The sequence below is a fragment of the Aquarana catesbeiana genome, linkage group LG06, assembly GCF_042186555.1.
Source record: "Aquarana catesbeiana isolate 2022-GZ linkage group LG06, ASM4218655v1, whole genome shotgun sequence".
NCBI lineage: Eukaryota > Metazoa > Chordata > Amphibia > Anura > Ranidae > Aquarana > Aquarana catesbeiana.
In genome coordinates, this window is record NC_133329.1 from 150,499,206 (window position 1) to 150,514,284 (window position 15,079).

At 46.4% G+C, this 15,079-nt stretch overlaps 1 protein-coding gene across 2 annotated transcripts in view; it reads right to left on the reverse strand.

Moving 5' to 3' along the window:
* MCHR1 (melanin concentrating hormone receptor 1) overlaps positions 1-15,079 on the reverse strand; it is a 154,109-nt gene that overhangs the window by 76,281 nt on the left and 62,749 nt on the right. Inside the window, exon 2 of one of the 2 annotated variants that reach the window (XM_073591054.1) lies at positions 8,169-8,301. The exons of the other annotated variant lie outside the window; for it this stretch is intronic. The gene's annotated coding sequence lies outside the window, so the exon portion shown is untranslated. The remainder of the gene's footprint in view (positions 1-8,168; positions 8,302-15,079) is intronic. 2 annotated transcript variants of the gene reach the window in all.

Consider the following 15,079-nt stretch of genomic DNA (forward strand, 5'->3'; position numbering starts at 1 on the left):
ATACTATAGACACCCCCCAGCTATGAAATTTAAAGGGATATTACACTTTTATTGTTTGACTTTAAGCATTATTAAAATCACTGCTCCTGAAAAAACGGCCGTTTTTAAAACTTTTTTTTGCATTGATCCATGTCCCCTGGGGCAGGACCCAGGTCCTCAAACACTTTTTATGACAATAACTTGCATATAAGCCTTTAAAATTGGCACTTTTGATTTCTCCCATAGACTTTTAAAGGGTTTTCCACGGCATTCGAATTTGCCGCGAACACCCCAAATTGTTCGGCGAACTTGCGAGCAGCCAGTGTTTGAGTCAAACATGAGTTCGACTCGAACTCGAAGCTCATCCCTACTTCTTACCTGTCCAGTGGGCTGCCAATAGTGTAACTAAGGAAGGGCTGTTCAAAGTAATACCCATTATTTAAGCATTCATCTCTCAATGAAGTGGAGAGGGTTACCTGTCCAAGAGTTCCCCCCCCACATAATGTTAGAAATGGCCCATGAAAGGGGGGGGGGATCTAAAAGGTGTACCTTATACTTTGGTCTTTAAAAACTCCCTCAAATAAATGTTATCTTGATGATGGCCAAGAATGTTTCTGTCTAATCTGCTTTCCCTGTTTATGTGCAAAATGACTAAATTTTTTTTTGTTCGACTCCACTGTTTCCTTCCACGCCACAGGAATGGCAGACTGTGGCCTCCCACTTTGCCCAGCCGTGGGACTTTCCCAACTGCGGAGGGGCAATTGATGGGAAACACGTCCACATGGTCCCACCACCCAACTCAGGGTCGTACTATTATAATTATAAGGGGTTCAATAGTATTGTGATGTTGGCAGTGGTGTCGGCTACTTATGAGTTCCTGTATGTGGACGTGGGGAAGAATGGCCGGATGTCCGATGGTGGAGTCATCGCCCAGACGGAGTCCTACAGGCATCTCCAGAATGGCAGCTTGGACTTGCCACCTCCAGAAGACAATGTGGAAGGACTCCCATTCGTCTTTGTTGTGGATGAAGCGTTTGCGCTGGGGGACCATCTTATGTGGCCATTCCCGATGAGGACCCTCACCCCGGACCAGAGGGTTTTTAATTACCGGCTGGCCAGAGCCAGAAGAGTGGTGGAGAACACGTTTGGAATCATGGCCAGCCAGTTCCACCTATTTCTTTCACCTATACATATGGCGGAGTATAAACTGAATCATATAATCCTAGCGTGCTGTGTTCTACACAACTTTTTATGGCAACATTCTGCCAACTATGCTGGTTCACTTGGGCCTGAGGCTTTTATTCAAAATGAAACAACCCTGACGGCGCTTGAAAGTGGCCATCCTGGCTTGCCCCCCCTGAGTGCCCATGATGTCTGGCTAAGATACCTTGAACACTTTGCAGGTAGGGGGGCTATCAATATGCCAGACAATGTCTGAAACCTTTTTCAAATAAAAAAAACAAATAACTAATCAAATCTTTGGTGACATTTACTGCTTGTGTTTGTTTTAGCTCACCCTGACAGAAATGTGGTGAGTCCCAAAAATGGCGTGATTGTGTAACCTTACAAAGCACTGTTGGGTGTTATTTACTAAAGGCAAAGACACTTTGTACTACAAGTGCACTTGAAACTGCACTTGTAGTGCAAAGTGGATTTGCCCTTAGGAAATAACACCCATTGTCACAGAAAACACCAATTAGAGCACCACAAAAGTGTTGTAGCGTTGAGACAATAATCCACATATTCTTGATTAACAATCTTTTAATACCAGCACAATCACATGTGCATTTAGAAAAGTTTTTTTTTTTTAAAAAACATGTTTCCTGACAGGCTCCATGGCAGCATATGTGTGGGTTGACCCCGCCTCCATAACTACCCAATAGGACCCCTCCCTATAAATTTCAGCTGTGGGCTCTCAGCCGTGTTCCTTTTTTGTCCTCCTCCGTAGGACCTGATGTTTGGTTCTCCTACCTGAAGACGATGTCCCGCGATCGTATCGGCCGACTGATGTGATGTCTCATCCCTCCAATAAGCCTTGACTGTTAGCAGGGTATGGAGTGTATTGCAGAGTAAGCGCTGAAGAGCTGGAGTCATTTTTGAATGAAAAGCGCGCACAGGCCGATTGCCTAGCAGTATGCAGGTGGCCATTATCTGCCAAAGCCCGGTGTGTGTATGGATGTTCCGGCCGAGTCGATCGTAGGTGGTGGTGAGCATATATCGCCTTCATGGCAGCAGTGTATATATTTGTTGTTGTTGTTTTTTCTCTCTCTGTATGCTCTTTGTCAAATTGCCTATGCAGCGGCTGGTTCCCTGTGCGTTCCAGCCGCCGCTCCCTCTACTTCCGGGTTCTGTCTGCGTTCTGCGCAGGCGCAGTTCCGGAACGAAAGCGAGGCCTGGTTTCGCGCATGCGCACGACGACCGTGGGCCTGGCGCGGCCGTGACGTCACGCGGCGCCAATTTTAAAAGCCTGGGGAAGCTTGCAGAGCTCGGGAATGATCGTGGGCATAGTGGCGACTTCCCTGAGCATCTGCAGAGCCTTCCCCAGGTAAGTGCAGTACAGATGGGTCTGTGCTAGCTGTTTTGCTTTCTAGTGTATCTGATTTACTCTGTGTTCACCTGCAGTGATTCCCAGCATCAGCCATGGACTCTTCACTGCCTCCTGGTGGCCAGTCCTCTCGCAGCAGGTAGGATTTGAAAGTATATTTCTTTACTTACCTGCTGGGGGGAAGAGAGCGGAGTGTAGGGCATCATTCTGACTTGTGCCTTTCTCTCTCTCTATTACTGTCTTCCTTCTTTCCTTAGCCCTTCTAGGTCTGATCAAAGACAAAGTAGTTCCCGCAGAAGGAGCGGGTCATCTAAATCACACCACCGGCATTCCTCCTCTGGCTCTAGACACCATGGTTCATCCTCTAAGTCTAAAGACCACAGTAGAGGCTCTCCTCACCCCCCCTCATCTCATAGGGGACCGGAGAAAATATGTTGGGGATGCAGGGCCCCAGTTCCTGCCAGCAAGTCTCTCTGTGACCGCTGTTTTTCTAAAGCAGCTAATGAGAGGGAAGGTGCAGACCAACACCTGGAAACTCTAATCAAGCGAGTTGTGAAAGAATCACTGCAGGAGAGAGACGCTGCAAAGCCTCGTGATTCTCCTCAAGATCCACTGATTCCCCTGTCAAAAGAGGGTCCAGTTCCTGAGACGTGGGAGTCTTCTCAACCTAGCCACCAGTCAGCTCCCCCCTCAGATAGTGGGTCAGAAGCAGATGATCCTGGGATGGGCTTTGAATATGCCCTGGTTCCTTCTCTGGTGAAAGCGGTTAAAAACGCTCTGGTTTGGGAAGATCCAGTTATTTCTCCTGCTAAACAGAGAAAGTTTTTCAAACAGCTCAGCAAGGAGCGTCATTATTTTCCTTTCCTCACGGAAGTGGGAGCTATAATTTTTGAAGAATGGGGCAAGATAGATAAAAAAAAGCTCTATGCAATCCAAAGTCGCAAAACTATACCCTTTCAAGGAAGAAGAGGTTAAACATCTTGAGTCAGCTCCCTTGGTAGATGCTGCATTAATGAGGCTTGTGAGATATGTGACTCTGCCTCTTGAAGATACAGTCTCATTTAAAGATCCGCTAGAGAGACGGATTGATGCCGACCTAAAAAGAATTTACCTGACAGCAGGCACAGTGTGCAAACCAGCTCTGGCCTTAGCAGCAGTCTCTAAAGCTTTGGAGGCATGGTCAGACAATGTGAATGATTCTCTTAGAGGTATCTCTGAAGAAGCGGCTAAGAGCTCCCCTATTCAGGAAATCAGGCTTGCCTCTGCCTTTCTGGGGGAGGTCTCTATTGACATTGTTCGCCTAGTGGCTCGGGTGATGTTGTCGTCGGTCACCGCCCGTCGGGCCTTGTGGCTGCGACCTTGGTTGGCGGACCCAGCCTCTAAACAGGCTTGGTGCCGTATTCCATTTGAGGGTTCATCCCTCTTCGGCAACAAGCTGGATAGTGCCATTACCCGGGCTACGGGTGGTAAATCGGGGTTCCTCCCTCAAGACAGGCGTTTACAGAATCAAAAACGCACCTTTTCAAGATCGCAGAACACCGACCGTGCAAGGGAAGCACGTAGTTATAGGCCTGGTCGGGAATTTTCTAGATCCTGGAAATCCAGGCAGTCCTCTTTTAAAAAGCCCACAAAAGGGGCTTCTACCAGTAACCAGGACTCCACTAAGTCCTTTTGAAATTGGGCCCGCTCAAACATGTCAGGTGGGGGCTCGTCTGCTCCACTTCCGGCATGTTTGGGCGGCCTCAATTCGGGATTTCTGGACTGTCAAGACAGTGTCCTCAGGCCACACCTGGGTTTTCAACAGCACTCCCAGACTAAGATTTATACCAACAAATCTTCCAAGTTCAGAAGAGAAGAAACAAGTTCTTTTAGCTTACATAAGCTCTTTATTAGCTCAAAACGCAGCCATTCCTGTTCCAGATGGCGAACGAGGAGAAGGCATGTATTCTCCTCTGTTTCTGGTACAGAAGAAGAACGGCACATGGAGGCCTCTTATAGACCTGACTCATCTCAACCGGTTTATCCGAAAGGAAAAATTCAAGATGGAGTCACTATTAACGATTCAACAATCGGTTCATCTAGGAGATTAGCTGGTGTCAATAGACTTGAAAGACGCCTACTTTCATGTCCCAGTGGCGGCAGACTTCCAAAAGTTCCTTCGCTTTGCTGTAGGCGATCAACACTTACAGTTTACCTGCCTTCCATTTGGTCTCACAACATCACCTTGGGTGTTTTCCAAGGTTCTGCTGGCTGTTGTTGCTCTGCTCCGAGTCAAAGGAGTTCGCCTTCACCACTATCTCGACGACCTCCTCCTTCTAGGCCAGGACAAGGGTCAGCTTCTAAAGCACAGGAGTCTAGTAATTTCCACTCTCCAAGAGTTTGGGTGGCTCCTAAATTTGGAGAAAAGTCACCTGATTCCATCTCAGTCTCTCATATTTCTAGGTGCCCATTTCAACACACTAGAGGGCACCATCTCGCTACCAGAGGAGAAGATCGTGGTGATCCGGGACAGGATCCGTTCGACTCTTGCTTCATCTCACCTTTCCGCTCTTCAATGTCTGAAGGTGATCGGCACAATGGCAGCCACCATTCCCATGGTGAAGTGGGCTCAATGGCGCACTCGCCCATTCCAGAAAGGGTTTCTCCAACAGTGGGATCCTCCCAGCAAGAATTAGCGCATCCTTCTCACTCCATCCATGAGAGAGTCTCTCCTTTGGTGGCTCCAAGGGAAAAATCTCCGCAATTGCCATTCGATTCTTCCCATCACATGGGTCACAGTGACCTCAGATGCCAGCAATCGGGGCTGGGGTGCTCATTGCCTGTCAGAAGTGGCTCAGGGCAGATGGATCTCGCCGTCTCAGAAGACTGTATCCAACATTTTGGAACTTCGAGCGGCCTTTCAGGCGCTCAGATCCTTCTACCATCTGATAAAGAACTCCTCAGTGATGCTCCGGTTGGACAACACAACCGTGGTGGCCTATATAAGGAAACAAGGTGGGACTCGCAGCTGGTCCCTCCTAAGGGAAGTGGAGCCAATCATGAACTGGGCTCAGAAGAATCTGTCCAACATTTCGGCAGTCTACATTCCGGGGGTCCAGAATGTTCAGGCGGACTTTCTGTCCCGTGTTCAAATGGACAACAACGAGTGGTCCCTGCACAAAGAGGTGTTCAAGTGGCTCCTGTCACTGGGAGTGTCTCCAGAAGTGGATCTGTTTGCATCCCCATGCAACTACAAACTCACCAAGTATTACTCGAGGTTCCGGGATCCCCAAGCATATGGGATAGATGCCCTCACGGATCGATGGAGGTTCAACAAGGCGTATGCCTTCCCTCCGGTACCTGTGATACTCCAGTTTCTCCGCAGGCTCAGAACAGAGGAAGTGGAAGTCATGGCAGTGATACCGTTTTGGCCCAACAGGCCATGGTTTCCCCTCTTATCTCTCTTCAGTTATCGGGAGTCAATCCCTCTGCCTCTCAGGGCGGATCTTCTGTCCCAAGGTTCTATCCTGCATCCATGCCCTGCTCATCTACATCTCAGGGTTTGGTTTTTGAGAGGGGAAGGCTTGAAGCCTTAGGTTGTCCAGAAGAAGCCATCCCGACGCTTCTGAATGCCAGACGGAAGAGCACTAATAGAGTGTATGAACGTATCTGGTCCAAGTTCACAGAGCACATGGCCTCTAGACCTAATCCTTGTGGTTCTCCAAAAGTCCAGGATATCCTCAGCTTTCTGCAAACAGGGTTGGATTTGCCTCTAGCAGTAAGTTCCCTTCGTGTGCAAATATCAGCCATCTCGGCTTTCACAGGAATTTCATGGGCTAACCATGCCCTGGTTCGCCAATTTTTCAAGGGTGCTATCAGGCTAAGACCTCAAAGGAAACCGAGATTCCCCAAATGGGATCTTCCCCTTGTTCTAGATTTCCTTTCCACGCTTGGAACAGATCCTGATAATCCTCTATCAGTTAGAGACCTCACACTCAAGACCGTCTTCCTGGTGGCAGTAACTTCAGCCAAGAGAGTGTCTGAAATCAGGAACTTAGGTTCCAAAGAGCCTTTCCTGACCTTTTTCCCGGATAGAGCAGTATTAATTCCCATGTTGGGCTCAAACCCTAAAGTGACATCTATTTTTCACGAAAATCAGGAAATTGTATTGCCTACCTTTAATACAACAGAAGGTCAAGAAGTTCATCCCCTTGATGTGGGACATACTTTGAGTCAATACCTGGAAGCTACGGAATCATTTAGACAGACGGACTTCCTTTTCATTCTTCTGCAAGGGAAAAATAGAGGAAAACGGGCCTCAATCAGATCCATCTCTGCTTGGATAGTACAGACCATTCAAAGGGCTTATAAAGCGAAGGGCTTGGCTCCTCCAGAGGCAGTGACTGCACACTCAACTCGGAGTATCTCAACCTCGTGGGCAGCTTCTCTTCATGTCGCACCCGAAGTTATATGTAGAGCGGCTTCCTGGTCATCTATCAATACGTTTGTTTCTCACTATTGTGTTGAACCTGCCGCTTTGTCATCCATTAATTTTGGTTTGAAAGTGCTGTCAGTGGACAGTGTTAAATAAATTTATTTTCTCGCTCAGCATTGTGCCCACCCGGGTGTGTTTGGCGAGTTATTTCCCACACGTATGCTGCCATGGAGCCTGTCAGGAAAACGGAAAATTTATATCAAATACTTACCGTAATTTTCCTTTCCTGATAGGCTCCATGGCAGCAGGAGTCCCTCCCAATGCTTGGAGTAGGCTAGTTACGAAACACGGCTGAGAGCCCACAGCTGAAATTTATAGGGAGGGGTCCTATTGGGTAGTTATGGAGGCGGGGTCAACCCACACGTATGCTGCCATGGAGCCTATCAGGAAAGGAAAATTACGGTAAGTATTTGATATAAATTTTCCGTTTTGTTGTATAACAATTTTTGGTGTCACATTAGAAAAATTAGAACTGTCCATTTAAGATAAAACAGGCATGTTTAAAACCAACAAGAAAGACACAAATCTTGAACTTACAAAGTTCACTTTTGGTAGAACTTGAAGGCAATATCAGACATGAGTATTTACAAACTGTGTTTGATATTGCGTTCAGATGGGGTGAAGTCACCCAGGAAAAGCCAAATTTTGAAGATGCACACAAATTTACGAATCTCAACATGTGCTACCTGCCATCACGGGGGATCAAGGGACGTGTTTTGGGGGTGCAACCTCTTCCTCACAGCTACTTTATTATTGAGGAAGGGGTTGCACCCCCAAAACACGTCCATTGATCTCCCGTGATGGCAGATAGCACATGTTGACACACTGTGTGCATCTTCAAAATTTGGCTTTTCGCAAATTTGTCAAAAAATGTCAAAAATTTTTAGCACACAAAAAACCAAAGGAATTTGGAGGGGTTTTAAACTTTCCCTAAAACGTCAATGATGTTCTTCATTTTTTGAAGAACATCATTGATGTTTTTCTTGATGTTTTCCAAGTCCCTATTACACCCCATGATCTCCCCAATCAGGATCTGTGCACTTTCCAAGGTGAAAGGATCTGGATCCACAACATCACGATCACCTAAAAAGATAGAAATAAAAAAACACCATGTATTATAAATATGCCGGCATCCATCTCTTACCTGAGCCTGTGGTCGCAGACACTCACCTGTTGTGGTGCCATTTTCCACCACGTCTTCCTCCTCCTGCTCTGCTTGTCTTGGGTGGATTTCCTCTTCTTCCAGAGGTGGGGGGGTCTCTGGTCTCCTTGGATGAGGGGTGTCCTCCGAGTCTTTTCTCCCCTATGTAAAAAAAAATAGGTATACTTAGCACACAGATATTTGATGGCAGAACTATAAATATGAAACATTGCTTGGAAGTGGGGTGCAATTGTCTGTTTTGGCAGAGTTCCAAGATGTTGCATTTTTCTTGTCCTTTGTCAAGCTTCAATACTTTACCTGTTTTGTACAAGCTTCAAAGATGGAGACACCCCTATAGTATACACTGGAGCACCTGTGTGGGACCCCTAATAAAAAGGGTGTTCTTGTGTCCCACACTAGTGCTCCAGCATCCAGATGTGTAAACAGCGGCTGAGTGTCCTCTCCTTACACAGAATCTAGTTTGCATTTCATTCTAGTAACAAACCCATCTACACAACCAAATTAGTTTCAGACAAGTAGGCCCTAAAAAATGTGGGCAAATGCATATGGCCAAAACAATGGTGTTTTATAGGCCGAACGAACAATGTTTTCTACGAACGAATAATGTGCCCATGAACTTGAAAGTTGCCTTTTGAAACTGGATAACAGTTAAGAAAAGCACATGGAGCAGCACGAACATAATAAACATAAAGAATAGGAACACAGGACAACTACTTACTTTTTTGCAGCACTCTCCAGATCTTTCGGTACTGCTCATGCTCTCTTAATTTCAGGTCCGACCACCGCTTCCTGAGCTGATCTTTCGATCGTCGTACCCCGAAATTCCGGTGCAGACTCTTGACCACTTTCACCATGATCTTGGCCTTTCGGACATTGGGGTTGGGCTAAGGTCCATACTTCCCGTCATAGTCGGCCTTCTTCAGGATGTCGACCATCTCCAACATCTCCCCAAAGGACATATTCAATGCCTTAAATCTTCTCCTTCTGGATCCAGACGTTTCAGGCTCCGGGCTCTCCTCCTCCTCCTCGTTGCTGTAATTAGCACGCACCTGCTGTGTCTCCGCCATGTGCTCTTCCCCCACTGCGCCGAACGAGAAGGGGCGGGGACTAGACTAGAAAGAATGTCAGGGGTGGGTGGAGTTACACGCATTTGTGCAGTGTGTATAAAGCGTAACACGTGTGCATAGTACGTACGATCTGTGAGAGGAGGAAGGAGTATCGGAGGCGCCGATCGTGAAAACGAAGGTAAGAGCAAAACTTGGGCCTATACTGCTTCTAGATTGAGGCCTATATTGTAACAAGATTAGGAGAGTTTTGCCTGACATTAGGGTTTGTCTTGTCTTGTGTCTTGCAGATAAAATGGATGGCTTCAATGACCACAACTTCCTCCTCCTGTTCATAGACAAGTACAGGGAGCTGCCCTGCCTGTGGCAGGTGAAACATCCACATTACAATAATAAACAAGAGGCAGACAGCGCTGGAGAAACTGCTGGAGTTGGTGAAGCCGGTGGTCCCCAAGGCAAACATCCCCTATTTAAAAGCCAAAATTGGTGGCCTGAGGAGCACTTATCTAAGGGAGCGCAAGAAGGTCACGGATTCCCAGAGATCCGGAGCTGCAGCAGATGACATTTATGTCCCCAGGCTGTGGTACTATGAGAGACTGCAATTTCTGTCAGACCAGACTGAAGTCAGGGAATCCCTCTCAACCCTTCCTTCCACCCTTCCTTCCACCCCAGCTGAGGCTTCTGATGTCCAACCTGGGACTTCCAGCCAGAACGAAGTGGAGGAGCCCAGATGGAGTCAGGTATAGCATTCTTCTACAGATTTCTGGTCAATAAATAAATGATGTTTACTAGATGTTATTATTGATCACTAATTGCTGATTTAATACAGTTTTTTTACATATCAATAGACAGTAGTGGGCAAAAATAATTGGGACAAGAATGAAAAATGCTGGGTCTTGGTGTGGTCAGATGCTTTGAGGGAAGAGGAGAGATCTAGGGTCTAATAGACCCATTTTTTTTCAAAAAAGAGTACCTGTCACTACCTATTGCTATCATAGGGGATATTTACATTCCCTGAGATAACAATAAAAATGATTTAAAAAAAAATGAAAGGAACAGTTTGAAAAAAAAAAGAAAAATAAATAATTAAAAAAAAAAAAAAGCGCCCCTGTCCCTGTGCTCACACGCAAGGACGAACGCAAGCGTCAGTCTGGTGTTATATGTAAACAGCAATTGCACCATGCATGTGAGGTATCACCGCAAAGGTCAGATCAAGGGTAGTAATTTTAGCAGTAGACATCCTCTGTAAATCTAAAGTGGTAACCTGTAAAGGTTTTTAAATGCTTTTAAAAATATATGTAGTTTGTCGCTGCTGCATATTTGTGCACAATTTTAAAAAACCCACCATGTTAATCTGTAGGGCCTTTGCTTTAAAAAATATATACTGTTTGGGGGTCCAAAGTAATTTTCTAGCAAAAAAAAATATTTTTTCATGTAAACAAAAAGTGTCAGAAAGGGCTTTGTCTTCAAGTGGTTAGAAGAGTGGGTGATGTGTGACATAAGCTTCTAAATGTTGTGCATAAAATGCCAGGACAGTTCAAACCCCCCCAAATGACCCCTTTTTGGAAAGTAGACACCCCAAGCTATTTGCTGATAGGCATGTTGAGTCCACAAAATATTCTATATTTTGTCACAAGTTTCGGGAAAATTACAAACTTTTTTTTTCTTTTTTTTTTGCACAAAGTTGTCACTAGATGATATATTGTTCAAACATGCCATGGGCATATGTGGAATTACACCCCAAAATACATTCTGCTGCTTCTCCGGAGTATGAGGATATGACATGTGTGAGACTTTTTGGGAGCCTAGCCATGTACAGGACCCCGAAAACCAATCACCGCCTTAAGGCTTTCTAAGGGCAAAAAATGGTGATTTCACTTCCTCACTACTAGGGATGAGCCGAACACCCCCCTGTTCGGTTCGCACCAGAACATGCGAACAGGAAAAAAGTTCGTTCGAACATGCGAACACCGTTAAAGTCTATGGGACACGAACATGAATAATCAAAAGTGCTAATTTTCAAGGCTTATATGCAAGTTATTGTCATAAAAAGTGTTTGGGGACCTGGGTCCTGCCCCAGGGGACATGGATCAATGCAAAAAAAAGTTTTAAAAACGGCCGTTTTTTCAGGAGCAGTGATTTTAATAATGCTTAAAGTCAAACAATAAAAGTGTAATATCCCTTTAAATTTCGTACCTGGGGGGTGTCTATAGTGTGCCTGTAAAGGGGCGCATGTTTCCTGTGTTTAGAACAGTCTGACAGCAAAATGACATTTTGAAGGAAAAAACTCATTTAAAACTACCCGCGGCTATTGCATTGCCGACAATACACATAGAAGTTCATTGATAAAAACGGCATGGGAATTCCCCAAAGGGGAACCCCGAACCAAAATTAAAAAAAAAAAATGACGTGGGGGTCCCCCTAAATTCCATACCAGGCCCTTCAGGTCTGGTATGGATATTAAGGGGAACCCCGGCCAAAATTTAAAAAAAAAAAATGACGTGGGGTTCCCCCTAAATTCCATACCAGACCCTTCAGGTCTGGTATGGATTTTAAGGGGAACCCCGCGCCAAAAAAAAAAAAAAAAAACGGCGTGGGGTCCCCCCAAAAATCCATACCAGACCCTTATCCGAGCACGCAACCTGGCAGGCCGCAGGAAAAGAGGGGGGGACGAGAGTGTGGCCCCCCCTCCCTCCTGAACCGTACCAGGCCACATGCCCTCAACATTGGGAGGGTGCTTTGGGGTAGCCCCCCAAAACACCTTGTCCCCATGTTGATGAGGACAAGGGCCTCATCCCCACAACCCTGGCCGGTGGTTGTGGGGGTCTGCGGGCGGGGGGCTTATCGGAATCTAGAAGCCCCCTTTAACAAGGTGACCCCCAGATCCCGGCCCCCCCCCTGTGTGAAATGGTAAGGGGGTACATAAGTACCCCTACCATTTCACGAAAAAAGTGTCAAAAATGTTAAAAATGACGAGACAGTTTTTGACAATTCCTTTATTTAAATGCTTCTTCTTTCTTCTATCTTCCTTCATCTTCCGGTTCTTCTGGCTCTTCTGGTTCTTCTGGTTCTTCCTCCGGCGTTCTCGTCCAGCATCTCCTCCGCGGCGTCTTCTGTCTTCTTCTCCTCGGGCCGCTCCGCACCCATGGCATGGGGGGGAGGCTCCCGCTCTTCTCTTCTTCTTTTCTTCTTTTCTTCTTTTCTTCTTTTCTTCTCTTCTTCTCTTCTTCTTCATTTTCTTCTCCGGGCCGCTCCGCAATCCATGCTGGCATGGAGGGAGGCTCCCGCTGTGTGACGGCGCTCCTCGTCTGACAGTTCTTAAATAACGGGGGGGCGGGGCCACCCGGTGACCCCGCCCCCCTCTGACGCACGGTGACTTGACGGGACTTCCCTGTGACGTCACGGGGAATGCCACAGGGAAGTCCCGTCAAGTCACCGTGCGTCAGAGGGGGGCGGGGTCACCGGGTGGCCCCGCCCCCCCCGTTATTTAAGAACTGTCAGACGAGGAGCGCCGTCACACAGCGGGAGCCTCCCTCCATGCCAGCATGGATTGCGGAGCGGCCCGGAGAAGAAAATGAAGAAGAAGAGAAGAAGAGAAGAAAAGAAGAAAAGAAGAAAAGAAGAAGAGAAGAAGAGAAGAGCGGGAGCCTCCCCCCCATGCCATGGGTGCGGAGCGGCCCGAGGAGAAGAAGACAGAAGACGCCGCGGAGGAGATGCTGGACGAGAACGCCGGAGGAAGAACCAGAAGAACCAGAAGAGCCAGAAGAACCAGAAGATGAAGGAAGATAGAAGAAAGAAGAAGCATTTAAATAAAGGAATTGTCAAAAACTGTCTCTTGTCATTTTTAACATTTTTGACACTTTTTTCGTGAAATGGTAGGGGTACTTATGTACCCCCTTACCATTTCACACAGGGGGGGGCCGGGATCTGGGGGTCACCTTGTTAAAGGGGGCTTCCAGATTCCGATAAGCCCCCCGCCCGCAGACCCCCACAACCACCGGCCAGGGTTGTGGGGATGAGGCCCTTGTCCTCATCAACATGGGGACAAGGTGTTTTGGGGGGCTACCCCAAAGCACCCTCCCAATGTTGAGGGCATGTGGCCTGGTACGGTTCAGGAGGGAGGGGGGGCCGCACTCTTGTCCCCCCCTCTTTTCCTGCGGCCTGCCAGGTTGCGTGCTCGGATAAGGGTCTGGTATGGATTTTTGGGGGGACCCCACGCCGTTTTTTTTTTTGGCGCGGGGTTCCCCTTAAAATCCATACCAGACCTGAAGGGTCTGGTATGGAATTTAGGGGGAACCCCACGTCATTTTTTTTTTTAAATTTTGGCCGGGGTTCCCCTTAATATCCATACCAGACCTGAAGGGCCTGGTATGGAATTTAGGGGGACCCCCACGTCATTTTTTTTTTTTAATTTTGGTTCGGGGTTCCCCTTTGGGGAATTCCCATGCCGTTTTTATCAATGAACTTCTATGTGTATTGTCGGCAATGCAATAGCCGCGGGTAGTTTTAAATGAGTTTTTTCCTTCAAAATGTCATTTTGCTGTCAGACTGTTCTAAACACAGGAAACATGCGCCCCTTTACAGGCACACTATAGACACCCCCCAGGTACGAAATTTAAAGGGATATTACACTTTTATTGATTGACTTTAAGTATTATTAAAATCACTGCTCCTGAAAAAACGGCCGTTTTTAAAACTTTTTTTTGCATTGATCCATGTCCCCTGGGGCAGGACCCAGGTCCCCAAACACTTTTTATGACAATAACTTGCATATTAGCCTTTAAAATTAGCACTTTTGATTTCTCCCATAGACTTTTAAAGGGTGTTCCGCGGCATTCGAATTTGCCGCGAACACCCCAAATTGTTCGCTGTTCGGTGAACTTGCGAACAGCCAATGTTCGAGTCGAACATGAGTTCGACTCGAACTCGAAGCTCATCCCTACTCACTACCTATCACAGTTTCGGAGGCCCTGAAATGTCAAGATAGCACAACCCCCCCCCAAATTACCCCATTTTGGAAAGAAGACACTTTAAGGCTTCTTGCTGAGAGGCATGTTGTGTCTATGGAATATTTGATATTTTGCCACAAGTTTGGGAATATTACATTTTTTTTTTTTTTTTTTTTTTTTACACAAAGTTGTCACTAAATTATATATTGTTCAAACATGGCATGATTATATGTGGAATTACACCCCAAAATACATTCTGCTGCTTCTTCTGAGTATGGGGATACCACCTGTGTGAGACTTTTTGGGAGCCTAGCTGCGTACAGGACACCAAAACCCAAGCACCGTCTTCAGGCTTTCTAAAGGCGTAAAATTGTGGTTTTACTCCTCACTATCTATCACAGTTACGGAGGCCCTGAAATGTCCAGATAGCACACAACCCCCCCAAATGACCACATTTTGGAAAGAAGACACCCCAAGGTATTTGCTAAGAGGTATGTTGAGTATTTTGCAGCTCTCATTTATTTTTGAAAATGAAGAAAGAAAAGAAACATTTTTTGCTTTACGCCCTTAGAAAACCTGAAGGCGGTGATTGGTTTTCGGGTCCTACACGTGGTTAGACTGCCAAAAAGTCTCACTTAGGTGGTACCCCCATACTCAGGAGAAGCAGCAGAATGTATTTTGGGGTGTAATTCCACATATAACCATGCCATGTTTGAACAATACATCATTTAGTGACAATTTTGTATAAAAAAAAAAGTTGTAATTTTCTCGAAACTTGTGGCAAAATATAAAATATTCCATGGACTCAACATGCCTATCATCAAATAGCTTGGGGTGTCTACTTTCCCAAATTGGTCATGGGGGGGGGGGTTGTGCTATCTTGGCATTTTATGGCCTTCAAAACTG